The following is a 20,158-nucleotide window of genomic DNA, read 5'->3' on the forward strand; positions in this document are numbered from 1 at the left end:
GCTCAATGCTGACAGCTCAGAGCCGGGAGCGTGCTTTGGATTCTGTGCCTCTCTCTCTCTCTCTCTCTCTCTGCCCCTTCCCCACTCATGCTCTGTCTCTCTCTGTCTCTCAAAAGTAAATAAAAACATTAAAAAAGTTAAAAGAACTGAACTGAACTGGAAATCAGTATCACTTTTGCCATGATGGTCAAAATGTTATTTTACCTCATTGAATAGGTTTGCTTGGTTTGAGCAGATGTAGAACGTATTTGACATGCGTTGTTTAAGCATTTTTTTTGTCGCTGAACAATCATAACTGCCATTTGAAGGATTTTTTTTTTAATTTTGCTTTGTTAAGGTGTATTTCTTACTTTGTTATTAAAAAAAAGAATGTGATATATTCTTCATACAACCAAAGTCATTTGCATAAAAGGACAAAAGAAAAAAAATTCTGCATTTTTATGTTAAGAAAAATGTTTAACCAACTTCAAAGGTAATTATTTTTTTAAGTTAGTAAACACTTGTGAATACAAATTAGAGTAAATGGTAAATGACTGTGGGACTGTCCTTCCTGATTTCCTATTGACTTCTTAAATGTTGGTCATAAAGAATCTAGGAAGAGGAAATGATTTCCTGCTTTGAAACAGTCCCTGAAACAAAGCAACGAGTAAGTTGACAGCATGGAAGCAAAATCTGGGGCAAACATTAATTTTCTCACTTTGTTCCTTTTTATTCTAGCAGTGCTTTCTACTTCGTGATCTTCTGTCTGCTCAATAGCCACTACACCAATGTATCATTGTCTTTCTTTGATCTGCAGTTGCGAAATTAAAATTGAAGAATTTGACATCGTAGGTAGTAGTTTTAAAATTCTGTATATGTAGGCAAGGTTGCTATACAGTGGAGATTTTTTAAAAGCTTATAAGTAGACCTTTTGGTAATTTGTAAATGTATGTTATTTGTGTTATCTATGCATGTTTGTGTGTATGTGCATGTAGACATATGTGTATGCACATCATTCCTAATCATGGTAAGTAAAAGTCACCCTCTGTGGGGGAAAATGAAGGGTGGCTTGAATAGCTCCCTTCTACCTTACACTTATATACTTTAATTGTCTTATTTTCCGGAACAATACAGCTAGCATGTTTTTTCGTGGTCACAATAAAAATTAAACAGCTACCTGGAGGACTGGCCAACATTCCCTTTTGCTTCAGTGAATACTTTAAATATGGTCTTTATTTTTTAAATGTTTGTTTCTTTGTTTGTTTAGAGAATGAGCTGGGGAGGGGCAGAGAGAGAGAGGGAGAGAGAATCCCAAGCAGGTTCCATGCTATCAGTGCAGAGCCTGATGAGGGGCTTGAACTCACAAACCATGCGTTCATGACCTGAACTGGATCAAGAGTTGGGTGCTTATCTGACTGAGCCACTCCTGCATCCCTAAAAACACTCTTTAGATTATGCCTTGGAAGATTAGGGGAAACAGTAGAAGAAATCAAAGCATAATGAGTTTTTCTAAATAATGGGGATCAGAAATTATGAAAAATGGAAAGGAGATATGATGGTAGGCTTAAGATATTGGGGCAGCTCAAATGGGACTCTCCATTTCTTTCCTCATGGACCCCTCTCAGCACATGCACGTAGACTTTATGAGGCTTGTTCCTTGGTTTGTTTCAATCACTGGGTCCCTCTTCTTCCTTAGTGGCAAAGTTGCCATCTCAACCAAGTATTTCTCTTGACTAGAAACTCACATACTGCTAACAGCTTGTGTAGTCTAAATCCAACCTCCCATGTCTCCATTCCTGCAAGGCCATGGGAGAGGTATAAAGTAAATTTTCTTCTAGAATAAGTGCAAAGGCCTCTCTATTTAAAGCAAGGTTTGGCAAATGGAACTCTGTGGATATTTTTCCAAACCCTAAAGGCATGAAATGACCAGACTATTTCAAAAGACTCAGACTAGAGAAGCCTACCTCAGATGACAACCTCTGTAGCAGATGAGACAATGCTAAATCTTATTCTGATGTTCATAAAGCATTCATTGATCTGAAGCCGATTTTTTTTGGATGCAGGAAGAGTGGTATTTAAGTGAGGGTTAAACATAAAATCCAGAGAAGATGGAAAGATTGTACTTCCTTTTTGACCCAAGAAAACCAAGACTCACTTGAGGCTTGGACCATAAGCAAGACAGAATGTGACAGGGGCTAGAACTAGATTACCAGCTAGTAGATTACCAGATATTTGTGTTGGCCATCTGCACAATAAAATGAGTAGTGAAGTGGGGTGTGCAATTATAGTTTGTCCACTGGGATTCTTTGTACAGCAGTAAATTTGTTTTTGCACCGAAATGGTCTGAGTGCCATTTTTCTTCTGCAGAAGAAGAGATGAAGAACAAAGGAAAGAAAGGTGGTTAAAGAGGTGCAGAGAAAGTATATATCCCATGGCCGTGGTGAGGAACCCCTTTTCCCCCAGGCACAGGCATAGGCACAGGGACACGTCACCTATCTGGAAATGGTGCTTGTTTCCACTGGAGTCCCTGATAGAAGCTCATGCTACTACCTATGCAAATGTTCTCCCTCATCCCTGAACCTGTATTTTTGAGTAATTACAGATGTGAGTCTGTCCGCAGACAAAATCATAATAAGAGACAGCAGTGCTCATGTTAACAGTGTCACTCCCTACAGAGTTCTGGAGTGGAGCAAACGGCGCCACAGTGGTTTGCCAAGGCGCAAGGGTTTCCTTGCAGAAAAAGTATCCTCTGGGCTTTAACAAGCCTCTGCAGCTTCTGCTCCTTCTCCAGTCATTTTGCTTCTAATGTGGCTGTTTCTATCCACCTTACTGCCTTTCTCTCCGCTTCCTCTCTCAGACAACCACAAACTGAAATGCTGCAAAAGCACCCATTCCTGAATACAGAGACAGAGAGGCAGAGACAGAGAATAGAAATGCACTTTACTGCTTTCTGTCCAGACCACTGACGATAGAAAACCTGAAGCCACGCTGTGAATCTACCCACCCTGAGTGCAAATAGGACTTTTTCAGTTGACAGCAGGCATCAATAGTGCTTCCAGGTAGGCAGAGGCCATGGGCACCTAAGGAGAAAAAAGGGGGATAAGGTTCATGAAAGCACTGGACCCTCCCGGCTTGTGTAACCACTTACTCCTTGGTGAATCATCCAGGGCCCCATTTCCCCATAGAGCAATCCATGTCTTAACTTCCTGAAGGGAATCAAGAGAGACAGATTTCCAGGTTCCCCTGTGATGTGATCGATCTGTAATTTCTCTTCCCATTTTCCTGATGGATTATATATCTGCCTACTTCTACCATGAAGTAATCGAATTACGTTGTTAAAAATGGCTGTATAAACCATTTGGTTTTGTTTGATTACTTCCTTTCGTTCCCATAGATTTCCTCCAAACAGAATTGCATATAGTAAAGATTTCACTTCCTAATTTATTAGCACACTCCAAGTTTGTTTTCCTGCGATTCTACTAAAATTGCCTTGCTTGGGTTCTGAGTGTTCTGACAATTCAGTCCCATATTTAAAGATAATCATGGGATGTAGATTCAATTGGCAAGTTCTGGTCTTTGGGGTCATGCCAGCAATAGTCCAAGTGTTAAAAAAAAAATCAATGGCACATGTGGCATGATTTATTGCAAGGGAATTTCTTCTTGGATGTAGAAAATGGTGGGACATGGGGACTGTGGCAGACCAGAATGAGAACACCTGGCTGATGAGGTAGCTACTACCCAGCAGCAGCCGACTGGGGCCGTGCTGGAACATGGGCACAGGATGGCCGATCTTTTAGTTTCTCAAGACATATCAAAACACTTAAATGTTGGCTATTCTTTAATTTTTTTATCTTAATCCCTGTGGACTAATACAATGATGACAAAATAAATATGTCTATGGGCCCATCTATCCAATGGACCACCAAATGCTGTTGCTGGCATACCCCAAACAAATGACTAATCAGATTCTTAATTGATACAAACTTACCATGTGGTCTCTCAGAAGGCCATTTTATTTCCAAGCCCTGAGAGGCTCCTCCTTGGTCCCTTCATGTGTATCTCATAGGCAGCATACGATATGTTGAGTTGAATTCAGTCAGATGTAATATGATTCTAGGTTATGTATTCCAGATATCTTCTGTCCTCCTTTTCCTCTATACTCACTTTATGTAAATAAGATCCAAGTGGACAACTTCTTCTCACTTCCATTGGAAACAAGTTCCTGAAAACAGTAAGTGGTAGATGGTTTTAGAGGTCTTGCCTTCACTGGCTGTTTTGAAGGAAGTTTCCAAGATTATTTTCTTGTTCCTCAAAAATATTACAGTGTGCAAAATCGCTGTCATGAGAAATCTCTGGCTTATTTGTGGTTGATCCAATATTCTATGTTTCAAAAGCATTCGGGCATAATGAGAAAAACTTCTCCATATTCTGTTAATTTCATGTAAGTATTGTTTTTAAACTATCGACATTTCTTCAGATAATTATTTTGTGGTTGTTTCTCTTGGAAGACTGACACATTTTTTTTTAATTACAATTTTTTTCTTCCAAATTTTTATTTAAATTTTAGTTAGTTAAGGACTGAAACACTTTAGACTTACCGGCAAAAGAAATTTAGAAAATCAAAGTGATTTAAGACACTGGCAAAAGATTCAACTTTTAATAAAACAGAAGTGTGGTCTGGTCTGTGTCTAACCAGCTTACTAAAAACAATAAATAACAAATGGGCTAAACTGTGTGATCCTATGATCACCATGTATTCAATAGTAATGAGTATGTGTTTGTGTATGTATATATTTGTGTATGTATATATATATGTGTGTGTGTGTGTGTGTGTGTGTGTGAAAATTAGGAATGTTTATGGCTGCTGTGTGTATATATACATACTGTGTAATGTTTATGGCTACTGTGTATGTATATATATATATATATATATACACACATATATACATATACATATATATACATATATATATATATACACTGTAGCCACAAACATATATTATATAATAAATAGATATAGATATAATAAATATATAATATATATAATATAATATATACATAATATATATACATACACAGTAGACATAAACAGTATATATTTATTATATATAATATATATTTATATACATACACAGTAGCCATAAACATTCCTAATTTTCACATAGATTTGGAAGGAAAAAAAAAAGAATGAAACTCAACCAAATAACTGTTTGAAGAGCAAACTTTTAGTCTGAGAACCTTGTATCTCTTTTTAATTTTATAATAGTTCCTATATATATATAAACAAAATATTTGCTTCAAAGATATGATGAAGTAACTGGGTGCAGCCTCGATTGTTGGCAGAGTCAGGATAAGGACCCCTCTCTCCCATTTCTGGCTCCTGAGGCCAGCCAGCCCTTTCCTCTGTACCACCATGCTGCAGCTCGCTCTCTGGATTCCTGATACCTGATACTTAGTGCTGTGGACTGAACTGTGCCTCCCTGTTGAAGCCCTAACTCCCAACGTGACTGTGTTTGGAGATGGGGCCTTGACGGAGATAATTAAGTTTAAATGAGGATGAGGTCTTAATCTTATAGGATTGTCGACCTTATAAGAAAAGAGAGAGAGCGTGCACACTCTTTGTCCTTGTACGCACACCGAGGAAAGGCTATATGAGGACTCAGTGAGAAGGTGGCTTTTGGCAAACCAGGGAGAGGGTTCTCATCAGAACGTGATTATGCTGGCACCCTGACCTCAGATTTCCAGCCTCTAGAGCTGTGGTTCAAGCCATGCCGTCTATGCTATTTAGTTATGGCAAATGGACAAAGACACCTAGTGTACATGAAGAGGTACCAGATTACATGACACTTTCTGTAAGACCTCCTCATGAAGTTTCCAATATTGAACACCTGACCTTCTGATCTGAACTAGGCTACCCTGTTAAGAAGAATCCTAATCCTCATTCATGTGACTGGCTGCATGGATCCTCATAGCACATCTCATGTTACATTCTCTTTCCACTCGTTTCCTCATACACATTTGTCAGTGAATTTTTGATAGTTTCTCTCTTGAAGAAGAGTAGCCATTTCAACTTATGAAACTAACCTTTGTCTTCTTCATTCATATGGACTCCCTCTTTGTGGCACTTGAGTGATTCCTCAACCACTTTTTTGTATGCGTCTCTCTGCTTATGGTCTATGGTTTCTAAACAGTGTTTTCTTAATGACCTGAAAGTTTTGGCTATAGTATTTCAGAAATGGAATTGTATGGCTAAATTCTTTACCTCTCTCCCACATTTTCCATGCGTGGACAGAACCGCTCACAACTGCACACATCCTTCAGTAAACATTAATGCCTGTTAAGAAAATTAAACCTCAGTTAATGATGCTTTTTTTCTTGCACCCCAGATAACCTTAATTAGAATAAGATGTTACATAAGGTAAATAGTGGCCTAAGAGTTTTGACCTAAATAAATGAGTACAAGCCAGAGATAGAATGTATACTGGAAAGACGGTGAGTACAAAAGAAGAAAATCCAGAGTTTTTTTTATAAAGTTCAGATTGATTTCAGGTTATTTCCTATCTAAATAGCAAATTGTTTATTTAGTCACCAGTTACTTAGGAAGTTTTTTTGTTTTTTTTTTAATATAGCTAAACTAATCATAGTTTAAATATAGCTAAAGATAATTCAAATAATCTGAGATATTATAAAATGCATTTCTTATCCAAATACATGAATCTTATCTATGGTGTTCCTAACAGCCCTTGCTCAAAGTCTTCCAATGGGAATTTGACCCTGTCTTAAGAGAAAAAATTTTATTTTTAACATCTTAATTTCTTATAGTGTTTTTTCTCATCCTTAGCCAACTGTTTTGTTCCCAGAATATTCATTCATGTATCTTCATTCTGACTTCTGCATGCAGTAAGGCCAGTTTTTTGTTATCCAGGGTTCTCTTCCCCATTCATTTCTCACGTGACTTGACCTGCAGACCTCAACCATTTAGATCTTTCTACTCTGGCCACATTTTATTGATTTGATGTATTGTTAAAATGCTGAAATCACAATTGTACTCAGTAAAAATTCATCACAGAACTATTGTGTATCAAGTAGTGGACTAGCAAAGATTCCTCAAATTAATATTGAGTAAGCAGTATAAATGTATTTATACTATATAAATTTATTTATTAATTGATGTTTCAGAATACAAGATAAAAAATAAGGTTCCTAGATTTCATCCATCCATTTTTTAAAATATTTTTTAAAATATTTAATCAGTGATATGATTTTTTTAGTAAATAAAGCAGATATGGACCATGACCTTTTACAGCTTAAAACCTAGTGGGGTAGATAGAAATAAAGTAATAAATAACTCTAGAATCATAAATTTGAAGGAGTAAGTGTATGCAGAGATAAGGGTTATTAGATGGGAGTGAAGGCCTTCTAACATAAGATATTTGGGGAAAACATCTCCAAAGAGGTGAAATTTATGTTGAGACATTAATGGTGGAGCTCGCAGGATGGAACATTCAGGGTAGGAAACACAGTATTTCGAGAAGGCAGCGAACATGGAGAAGGTAGACAGATTCCAGGAACTGAGGAAAGGCCAAGATGCCAAGGTGGGTGGACAGAGAAAGTAGCACAAGAAGAAAGGAGCCTGTGGCTGAAGTCAGAGCCCAGAAGTCTTTAAAAACTATGTGAAATAGCTTGTATTTCTTTGGGGCCTAATGTACTCCGTGGGCATTATTTGTTCTACGGATAGCTTGATCCCCAAGGGACCAAGAAGCTGCTTTTTGGAATAAGGATTAGAAGATCAGAAACATGCAAACAAACATCAACACCCCTGCACCCCTGCTTAGAGTGCTGGCCACAGCTCTCTGTGCCTGCACAATAGCCCGTTAGCACTCATGGGCAGCCATCATGACCTTAGGAGTTCCTCAGAGCCCTGTCCCAAGAAGAAGAAATGGGAAGCACGTGCACATACTCATTTGCTAGATGTAGTATTACCATTTTCAGGGTTGGGGGAGGGAGAGTTTTGACTTTGAAGATGGAAACCTTGTAACTTCCCTAGAGACCTTGTGCATACAACATTTTGTCAGAGTATAAGAAATTCTCTAGGCTTTATTTAGCTCAGCAATTTTGCCACCAATACTTTTGATTGCAGATATTCTAATACACCTTAAAAGGGGAAGACTTAAAAAAACACTGTGGCCGTGACCTCTAGAGTTTGGGTATCATCATAAAATCAAAATGGAAAAAAAGGGACACAGTGTTTTCATTTGATAAGTAATGGCACTTAAAAATCTATGTTATCTAAAATCCCTATCATTTCAGAAAAAGAAATTATTAAAAAGAAATAGAATATGATATTAGAATACAGGATAGGTGAGTAACTGAATGTATCTTTTAAAGAATTCACCAAGTTAGCCTTATTTTTTTTTCGCGTGTTACTCTTTGAAAACTACATATTATCAATTCTTTTCTATGAATCTACAATATTTTTCTATATTAGAAGTGCCTTGATAATTAGCCAAACAATGTTAATTTTTGGTAGGCACTTTTGTAACTGTATTTAAAAGATCATCCTGCCAGAGACTTCCAGGGAGATGGCAGAATGGGAGGACCCAAGGCTCACCTCTGGATACAACTAGGTAACACTGACATGAGTGTAAATAACCCAGAAAATGACCCAAAGACTGGCAGAATAAACTCCACAACTAAATGCAGGGGAAGAGGCCCCATCAGAGAGGGTATGAAGGGCAGAGTAGCAGTCAGGAATTAAATGGACTCCCAGGACTATCTGAGGGCAGGAAGGACACCATGGCATTGAGAGGGGAGAGAAAAAAAAAACCCATACCAGGGAGCCCTCGTGGGGAAGATGAATCCCCATAGCATTTGACTTTGAAAAGCAGAGGGGCTCAATTTCATAAATTCTTACAACCAGCAGGACTTAAAAACCTGGAATTAAAAAAAAAAAAAAATCAGCAGGGTCAGCTTTGGGGGAGAGCCAGTGAATGGGTGAGAAGAAACTGAGTCCTGGCACTTAAGAAACAGCACAACAAATAGCTCCCCTGAGATACAGCATAGAAACAGCAGTTTGAAAGACACGTGGAGCATATGGGAAGGAGAGTTCTTTACTAATCTCAGAGTGTATCCAGGAGGGACAGAAATCACTGGGGAACTTCTCCAGGAACAAAGGACCTGGCAGGAGCCATATCTCATTCCCGTCCTACCCCCCACCCCCCCAGTACCCCCACCCCTGCATTAACATAGGGCCACCTGCAGGACTCACTGCCTAACTTGGTATTACGGCTACCCCACTCTCCTACACCACGCTTCTGCCAATCCACCTTTCTGGACAGCCTGCCTCCGTCTGGGCACTGCAGGGACCCTCACACAGAGGAATGGCAGCACTCAAAGGTTGCTAGTGCCTCCACCCTGCCCCACTGCCTGCCTCCCACACTGTGCTTCCGTGGCTCTGCCCTCTCCAGTATGCCAGACCCATACAGGGTAGGGTCACAGGCCTGGCAGTGGGCAGGCAGCCCCTGCCCAGAGTGGCCACTACCGCTCCAAAGTGACTCCTGCCCCAGAGAGAGGGAAATATAAACACACACTCCAGTCAGATGGAGGGCCCAGTACTGGGCTAGAAACAGACAGCTGGTCTCACAGCAGGCCCTCCCCACCAATGAAAGCCTCTGAGGGGACAACACAGAGAAAGCAGCCTACACTTCAGTGCTATTGCATCTCAGCAAGTGCCTCAAATGCCTCATCTGGCTCAACTCGAGCCAAGGGCGTCCCCAGACTGGCCCACTAACGGCACAGGGAGCAAACACTGCCCACAACAGGTAAAGAAAGCCACTGTGTGTGACCGGACTGAAGGAAAAAGCAGCTCAGCCGCAACAGCAGGGTGTGAATATCACACAGAGGAGACACCAAGGAAGTGCCAGGATTTGGGGGAACAGGGGACACTGCCCTGCAGGGCACTACAGGGCCTCCTCTTCATAAGGCCATTACTTTCAAGTGCAGGAGAGGCAGATGACTTTCCTAACACAGAAAAAGACACATAAGGAGACAGAGGAATATGCCTCAAATGAAAGAACAAAACAAAACCACAGCAAGAGACCTAAGTGAAACAGAGATAATTGCCTGATAGAGAATTTAAACTAATGGTCCTAAGGTATTCACTGGACTTGAGAAAACAGTGGAGGACCTCAGTGAGACTCCTAATAATGATATAAAAAAGAACTAATCAGAGATGAAGAACATAATACATGAAACTTAAACTACACGAGGTGGAATTGATAGTACACTGGTTGAATCAGAAGAATCAATCAGTGACCTGGAGGACAGAGTAATGGAAAGTAATTAAGCTGAGCAGGTAAGAGAAAAAAATTATGCAAATGAGAATAGACTTTGGGCCATCAAGGACACCATCAAGCATAATAACATTCACATTACAGGGATCCCAGAAGGAGAAGAGAAAAAAGGGGGGGCAGTCAATTTATTCAAAGAAAAAATAGCTGCAAACTTCCCAAATCTGGGGAAGGAAACAGAAATCTAGATCCAGGGGGCACAGAGAGCCCCAAGAAAATCAATCTAGGGAGGTCCACACCAAGACACATAGTAATGAAGACTGCCAAAAAGTAGTGATAAAGAGAAAAATGTTCAAGTGGAAAGAGAAAAGAAAACAATTACGGACAAGGGAAACCCCATAAGGCTATCAGCTTATTTTTTAGCAGAAACTTTGTAGGCCAGCGCGAGTGCCATTATATATTCAAAGTTCTGAAAAGAAAAAGATCTGTACCCGAGAGTACTCTATCCATCAAGGCTACCATTCAGTATAGAAGGAGAGATAAAGAGTTTCCCAGGCAAACTAAAGATAAAGGAAATCATGACCACTAAACCAATCCCTAAATAAGGACTCTTTAAGTGGAAAGGAAAGACCATAAGCAAGAGTAAGGAAAGTAGGAAGTACAAAAACAGGAAAAATAAGCCTGTCTGTAAAAATCAGTCAAGGAACTCACAGAATAAAAGGATGTACACTATGACACTGTATACCTAAAATGTGGGGAGGAGAAGAGTAAAGAATAGGTCCAAACATAAACAACCATTAACTTAATATAGACTGCTATGTGCAGAAAAAGCCTGAATGGTAACCATAAATCAAAAACGAATTATAGATATGAAAAAAAGAAAGGAATCCAAATAATATATCACTAAAGTATATCAATTAATCATGAGTGAAGAGAGCAAGAGAAGGAAGAAATGGAGAAAAACTACAAAAACAAGCTTTAAACAAGTAAAAAAATAGCAATAGATGCATACCTATCAATAATTACTTGAACGTAAAGGGACTGAATCCTCCAATCAAAAGACATTGGGGTGATGAAATGGATTTAAAGAAATAGAAAAAAAGCAAGATATTTCTATCTGTTGCCTATAAGAGACTCACGTCAAAACTAAAGACACATGAACATTGAAAGTGAAAGGATGGAGAAATATTTATCATGCAAATGGATGTGAAAAGAAAACCAGGGTAGCAATACTTGTATCAGACAGAATAGACTTTAAAACAAAGACTGAAACAAGACACAAAGGACTCTCTATAATCATTAAGGGAACAGTCCAACAGACAACATTGCAATTATAAAAATTTATGTGCCCAACATAGGAACACCCAAATACTTAAAGCAGCTAATTACAAATATAAAGGAACTAATCAATAATATTACAATGATAATAGGAGACTTTTGCACTCCACTTACATCAATGGACAGATCATCCAAACAGAAAATCAATAAGGAAACAGTAGCTTTGAATGACACATTGAGCCAGATGAATTTAACAGATGTATTCAGAACATTCCAAACTAAAACGGCAGAATACACACTTTTTTAAGAACACATGGAACATTCTCCAGAATGGATCACATATTGGGCCATAAAACAAGCCTCAACAAATTCAAAAGATCAAAGTCATTCTATACATCTTTTCTGAACACAATGCTATGAAACTACAAATCAACCCCAAGACAAATCTGAAAAGAGCACAAATACATGGGTGTTAAATAACAAGCTACTACAAAATGAGTGGACAACCAAGAAATCAAAAAGAAAATTTTTAAAAATGCATGGAGACAAATGAAAATGAAACTGGAATGGTCCAAAATATTTGGGATGCAGCAAAAGTGGTTCTAAGAAGGAAGTTTATAGCAAAACAGCCCTACTTCAAGAAGGAAGAAAAATCTCAATTGAACAACTAACCTTACAATCTAACAAACTAACCCTACAACAATCTCAATTAACCTTACACCTAAATGATCTAGAAAAAGAAAAACAAAATCCAAAAGAAATAGAAGGAAGAAACTAATAGACAGGAATAAACAAAATAGAAACTAAACCAAAAACAAAACAAAAACCACAACAACCAAAAAAACCCAAACAACAATAAAATACATTAATGGAACCAACAGGTGGTTCTTTGGAAAGACCATCAGAATCAATATATCCTTAGCCAGATTAATTTAAAAAAAAGGTGGGGGGACTCAAATAAAATCAGAAATGAAAGAGGAGAGACAACAACTGACACCACAGAAAGACAAAGAGTTATAAGAGAACATCATGAAAAATTACATGCCAAAAAACTGCAATGTAGCAGAAATGGATACATTTCTAGAAACATATAACCTCCCAAAATTGAATCAGAAATAAATAGTATATTTAAACAAAATAATTACTAGCAGTGAACTTGAATTAGTAATCAAAAAACTCTCAACAAATCAAAGTCCAAGAACAGACAGGTTCACAGATGAATTCTACCAAACATTTAAAGAAAAGTTAATACTGGGGTGCCTGAGTGGCTCAGTTGGTTGAGTGTCTGATTTTTGGTTTTGGCTCAATTCATGATCCGAGGGTCATAGGATCAAGCCCCACATCACGCACTGTGCTGAGTGTGGAGCCTGCTTAAGATTCTCTCCCTCTCTGCTCACTCTCTCTGTCTCTCTAAAAATTAAAAGAAGAAGAAGAAGGAGGAGGAGGAGGAGGAGGAGGAGGATGAAGGGGAGGAGGAGAAGAAGGGGTAATACCTATTCTTCTCAAAATATTCCAAAAAAGAAGAGGTAGGAAAACTTCCAAATTCATTCTATGACACTACAAAAAAAAAAAAATAGAACTACAACAGATATCTCTGATCAACGTAGATGATAAATCCTCAAAAAATAATAGCAAACCAAATCTAATAATACATTAAAAAAACATTTACCAATATCAAGTGGGATTTATTCCCAGAATGTAAGAATGGTTCAATATTTGCAACTCTACCAATGTGATATATCACATCAATAAGAGAAAGGATAAAAACAATATGATCATTTCAATAAATGTAGAAACAGCATTTGACAAAGTGCAATATCCATTCATGATAAAAGCTCTCAACAAAATAGGTTTAGGGGGAACGTACCTCAACATTATAAAGACCATAATAAAAAACACTGCTAAGGTCATACTCACTGGTGAAAAACTGACAGCTTTCCCTCTAAGATCAGGAAGAAGACAAGGATATCTATTCTCATCACTTATTCAACATAGTGCTGGAAGTCCTAGCTACAGAAGTCAGACAAGAAAAAGGCATCCTGATTGGTAAGGAAGAAGTAAAACATTCACTATTTGCAGATGGTATACTATATGTAGAAAACCCTAAATACTTCATCAAAAAACTGTTAGAACTGATAACTGAATTCAGTAAGGTTGCAGGATATAAAATCATTGTACAGAAATCCATTGCATTTCAATACATTACTGATGACGCACGGAAAGAGAAATTAACAATCCCATTTACAAATGCACCAAAAATAATAAAATGCCTAGGAATAAACTTAACCAACAAGGTAAAAGACCTATACTCTAAAAAGTATAAAATATTGATCAAAGAAATTGAACGTGGCACAAACAAATGGAAAGTCATTCCATGCACATGGATTGGTAGAACAAATATTGTTTAAAACAACCTATAGATTGCTACATAGCAGTCTACAGGTTTAATGCAATTTCTATGAAAATACCAACAGCATTTTTCACAGAACTAGAACAAATAATCCTAAACTATAGCCAATACAATCTTGACAAAGAAAGACAAAGCTAGAGGTATCACCATTCCAGATTTCAAGCTGTACTATAAACCTGTAGTCATCAAAAAGTATGGTACTGGCACAAAAATAAACACATAGATCAATAGAACAAGATAGAAAGCCCCAAAACAAAGCCACAGTTATAGCCACCAAAGAGGCAAGAAAGAATATGCAGTAGGAAAAAGGCAGTCTCTTCAAATGGTGTTAGAAAAATTAGACAGCAACATGCAAGAAAATGAAATGGGGCTGCTTTCTTACACCATACACAAATATAAACTCGAAATGGATTAAAGACCTAAATGTGATATCTGAAACCATAAAAATCCTAAAAGAGAGCATAGGCAATAATTTCTCTGACATCAGCCATAGCAACATTTTTCTAGGTATGTCTCCTTAGGCAAGGAAAATAAAAGCAAAAATATGCAATTAAAACTACATCAAAATAAAAAGCACTTGCCCAGTGAAGGAAGCAATCAGCAAAACTGAAAGGCAGCCTAGGGAATTGGGAGAAGATGTTTGCAAATGGCATATCCAATAAAGAGTTATTATCTAAATTATATAAAGAATTAATACAACTCAACACCCCAAAAACAAATAATCCAATCAAAATGGGCAGAAGACAAGAACAGACATTTCTCCAAGAAGATATACAGATGGCCAAAAGTCACACAAAAAGATGCTCAACATCACTCAGCATCAGGGAAATGCAAATCGAAACTATAATGAGATATCACCTCATACCTATCAGAATGGTTAAAATCACAAACATAAGAAACAACAAATTTTGGCAAAGGTGTGGAGAGAAAGGAACCTTTGTGCACTATTGGTGGAAATGCAAACTGGTGCAGGCACAGTGGGAAATGATATGGAGGTTCCTCAAAAATTAAAAATAGGACACCCTTCTAATCCAGTAATTGCACTACTGAGTATTTACCCAAAGAATACAAAAACACTAATTTGAAAGGATATATGCACTGATATGTTTATTGCAGTATTATTCACAACAGCCAAATTATGAAAACAGCCTACATTTTCATCTGTGAATGGTGTGTGTGAATGTGTGTGTATGAAGGGTGTGTGTGTGTGTGTGTGTGTGTGTGTGTGTGTGTGCATGATAGAATATTATTCAGCCATAAAAAAGAATGAAATCTTGCCATTTTCAATGATGTGGATGGAGCTAGACAGTATTATTCTAAGCGAAATAAGTCAGCCAGAAAAAGACAAATACCAAATGATTTCATTCATATATGGAATTTCAGAAACAAAACAAACGAACAAAGGGAAAAAAGAGACAAACCAAGAAGCAGACTCAACTGTATAGAGAAAAACTATGGAACCCAGAGGGAATGTGGGTGTGGGGGATGGGTGAGGTAGGTGAAGGGGATTAAGGAGCATACTTATGATGAGCACTGAGTAATGTATAGAACTGTTGAATCACTATGTCATACACCAGAATCTAATATAACACTGTATGTTTACTGGAATTAAAATAACAAACTTAATAACATTTAAGTAAAAATAAAACATTAGCTTATGAACGATTTAATTGCTTAATAATATATTCTGGTGGAAACGACCACCTTTAGTTTTCAAGGCAATCTGTTTTGCATCCACGGCTTTAAATTATGCCTCTGATTCCTCTACATGATTTGCAAAACGTTGGCATTGTTTTTGCAGTAACAGTGTCTAGGCCATCATGACTTCTATAAAATCTATGCCACATCAGGGTACCAAATATATGTTGGATGTGGGAACCTATGTCATACATATTGGACTGATTACCCATAAATCATCAAGTCAGAATAATCTAGTGCAAAGACAGGATGGAAGTTTGAATTTTACACTAAGTGTCACAGAACATTGATGCCTGTTCTCACTCGTCTGATTCTAAGGAATATTTATTACATTCCTTGCTCTCTCAGTGAGCATGCAAAATTTTTTCTCATCTTTTCCCCCCTTTTCTTCATCCTTAATCTCTGGGATAATAGTGTTTCTTCCAGAGGAAAACCCAAGAATAACTTTGACGTACACTATCTTTATTTTTTTACCTAGGTTGATTTTAATGTTTTCACCATTTAGCAGTCCTCTGAATTGTATCCATAAATTAGCTGAATTCATTTTATTAAGTGGTGACTGTTCTAAGCAACTTTTATTTACGTTACAGATCAGTGAAGAGCAGAGGAAATCCATGAGCAAATGGAAATTCTCTGCGTATGCAAGTATTTGAATATATATATATATATAGAATTATAATGTAAGAACATTCAGTTAAGAGTTGCTGTCCTGGTTTCTTTTGAACTTTTCATTTGAGGTATACAAGTTAAGGGGCCCCTGGGTATGTTATTAATACAATCACTCAATGCCTATGTCTCCCACTAGACCATCAACTGCATAAATGCAGGAACTGTGTCTTTTTTGTTTACTGTGTACTTTTAAAAATGAAGTTCTCCTGAATAAATGTTTTCAGTGTCCTAATATCAAAGGGAAAGACATTTAATCTAAAAAGGCAGCTGGTTGATACTTGAACCACTAACACCTGGAAACAGAAGAAGGTTTATTCTCTGTAAGTGTCCACCCCAGGCTATCAAAAAACAAGAAAAACAAGAGTGAGCTGGTCAAGTCAGTCACATGACTCGTCTTTTGAAAGGAAAGAAAAAAATAAGTGAAATGATATTTCAGGAAAATGGTTCCATTTGTGGTTCTTTGTGGATCAAGCATAACGATTAAAAGTGCACAAAGTTAAACTTCTCAAAGCTATATCTAACCTCTCTACAGATCACTGTTTATAATTAGTATTGTATTTGAGTATCGTCACACTCAACTTACAATGCGTAATTGTTAAACAATTTGAATGTTTATACAGAGCCTTACAGACTGACTAATGATCTCTACAATTGTGTTGATATTTCAGAAAGATGCAACACATCCCTTGCACTTATTTATTTATTTATTTATTTATTTATTTATTTATTTATTTGTCTGTTTGTTTGTTTGTTTTTGAGAGAGAGCACAAGCAGGGGATAGGCAGAGAGAGAGGAAGAGAGAGAGAAGCCCAAGCAGGCTCCACATTGTTAGCACAGAGCCAGATGGAGGGCTCAAACTCACAAACCATGAGATCATGACCTGAGCCAAAATCAAGAGTCAGACGCTTAACTGACTGAGCCACCCAGGCACCCCTCCCTTGCACTTTTGATGTTGCTTTATCTTGACATTTGTTTTGAAGCTGGTGTGCGTAGTGGGGATAAACATGTAAAATTTTACATCAAATTCATGCAGCAGAAATGTGGTGTGAGAATTCAAAATTTATGCTATTTGGGATGATAGGTACAAATACAACCTATGAAACATTCAGAAAACATCAAAGAAATTTTCCAGGCCTGATATCCATTAAGAAAGAGAAATCTGGGGCGCCTGGGTGGCTCAGTCGGTTGAGGGTCTGACTTCGGCTCAGGTCATGATCTCACGGTTCATGGGTTCTAGCTCCACATCGGGCTCTGGACAGCTTGGAGCCTGGAGTCTGCTTTGGATTCTGTGTCTCTCTCTCTCTGCCCTTCCCCTGCTTGTGCTCTCTCTCTTCTCTCTCTCTCTCAAAAATAAACACTAAAAAAAAAAAAAAAGAAGAAAAGAAAAAAAAATTAAGAAAGAGAAATCTGGACCCAGCCTTCTTTACTGAGATTGAACTAGAACCGTAAGGGTCACTGTTTCAAAACCAGATGAAGGACTATTTATTATTCCTACAGTTGTCTGGAATATAATAAACCTTGCTGTTTGTGGTTTGGAAACATTTGAAGAAGTGAAATTCTTAAACTTTGATAATCCCTCTAAGGAGATATGGAAATTTTATGTATTTCTAAGATCTTAGTTTGGGCATGATTGTGTCAGTATAGAACGTGTTCAGTTGCAAATTGGAAATTTCAGCTAATGTGGTGATATTTGCTCTTGCTCTGTGATTCGCAGATTTGTCTGCATAATGAGATCCCATTCTGCACCCCAGCCCAGATTCTAACTTAATTGGCCTGGAGTATGATCTGAGGAATTTTTAAAAGATGTCTTGGTGATTCTAATGTACAGGCAAGTTTGGGAACCATTGCTGCCGTTTAGAGGCATCAGTTACCTCGTGGCATCATCCTACTCTGAGCATTTATTTAAGTATTCTGTGAGGGAAAGATAGAAACACATGTGTTATTTGAATATTGGAGGCCTTCTCACTCTGGCTGCCCCTAAGGCCTTGTTTCTGTGACCATTGGTATGCACTGTGTGGAAACAAATGATATTTATTTTCTTCTATTTGTTCTTTGCATTTTTTTAAGTTTTAATTTTAATTCCAGTCAGGTAACATACAGTGTTATTAGTTTCAGCTGTACAATATAGTAATTCAACAATTCCATACATCACCCTGTGTTCATCACAAGTATACTCATTAATCCCCACCACCTATTTAACCCCATCCCCCCTTCCTCCCCCACCTCTGGTAACTATCAGTTTGTTCTCTATAATTAAGAGTCTGTTTCTTGATTTGTCTTTCTCACTCCTTTACCCCCCCCCTTGGCTTGTTTGTTTTCTTTCTTAAATTCCACATACGAGTAAAACCATATGGTATTTGTCTTTCTCTGACTGCTTTATTTCATTTAGCATTATACTTTCTGGCTCCATCCATGTCATTGCAAAAGGCAAGATTTCATTTTTTATGCCCGAGTAATATTCTACTGTATATGTATACCACCTCTTTATCCATTTGTCTATCGACAGACACTTTGGCTGCTTCCCTAGCTTGGCTATGGTAGATAATGCTACAGTAAACATAGGAGTGGATATATCCTTTCGAATTAGTGTTTTGTATTCTTTGGGTAAATACCCAGTGGTGTGATTGCTGGATCGTAGGCTAGTTCTATTTTTAACTTTTTGGGGAACCTCCATACTGTTTTCCATGGTGGCTGCCCAAGTTTGTATTCCCACCAACAGTGCAAGAGTGTTCCTTTTTCTCCACATTCTCAACAACACTTGGTTCTGTCTTTGTGATTTTAACCATTCTGACAGGTGTGAGATGATATCTCACACGAACATGTCCATTGGCCATGTGGATGTCTTCTTGGAGAAATGTCTGTTCTTGTCTTCTGCCCATCTTTTAATGGGATTATCTGTTCTTTGGGTGTTGAGTTGTATAAGTTTTTTATGTATTTTGGATACTAACCCTTTATCAGATATGTCATTCGGAATTATTCTCTCCCATTCCATAGGTTCCCTTTTAGTTTTGTCGATTGTTTCATTCCCTGTTATTTTGATGTAGTCTCAATTGTTTATTTTTGCTTTTGTTTCCCTTACCTCAGGAGATATATCTAGAAATAAGTTGCTATGGTTGATGTCAAAGAGATTACTGCCCATTTTCTCTTCTATGGTTTCAGGTCTTACATTTAGGTCTTTCATCCATTTTGAATTTATTTTTGTGCATGGTGCAATAAAATGGTCCAGTTTCATTCTTCTGTATGTTGCTGTCCAGTTTTCCCAACACCATTTGTTGAAGAGACTTTTTCCCAGTGGATATTCTTTCCTGTTTGAAGATTAATTGACCATATAGTTGTGGGTTTATTTCTGGGTTTTCTATTCTGTTCTATTGATCTATATGTCTGTTTTTGTTCGTTTCAGTACCATACCTTTTTGATTACTACAGCTTTTTAAAAAAAATTTTTTTAACATTTATTTATTATTGAGAGACAGAGTGTGAGCAGGGGAGGGGCAGAGAGAGAGGGAGAGACAGAATCCCAAGCAGCTCCAGGCTCCAAGCTGTCAGCACAGAGCCCAACGTGGGGCTCGAACTCACAAACAAACCACTATTATGACCTGAGCTGAAGTTGGATGCTTAACCGACTGAGCCACCCAGGCGCCCCTAATTGCTACAGCTTTTTAATATAGCTTGAAATCTGGAACTGTGATGCCTCTAGCTTTGCTTTGCTTTTCCAAGATTGCTTTGGCTATCCAGGATCTTTTGTGGTTCCAAAAAAGAACCATAATTTGTTTGATACAAATCTTAGGATTGTTTGTTCTAGTTCTGTGAAAAATGCTGTTGGTATTTTCATAGAG

At 37.7% G+C, this 20,158-nt stretch overlaps 1 protein-coding gene across 2 annotated transcripts in view; it reads left to right on the forward strand.

Annotated features, from left to right (window-relative positions):
• Window positions 1–20,158, forward strand: part of PLXDC2 (plexin domain containing 2) — a 442,292-nt gene that overhangs the window by 177,362 nt on the left and 244,772 nt on the right. The gene's annotated exons all lie outside the window — the stretch shown is intronic.

The sequence above is a fragment of the Acinonyx jubatus genome, chromosome B4 (assembly GCF_027475565.1).
Source record: "Acinonyx jubatus isolate Ajub_Pintada_27869175 chromosome B4, VMU_Ajub_asm_v1.0, whole genome shotgun sequence".
Classification (NCBI taxonomy): Eukaryota; Metazoa; Chordata; class Mammalia; order Carnivora; family Felidae; genus Acinonyx; species Acinonyx jubatus.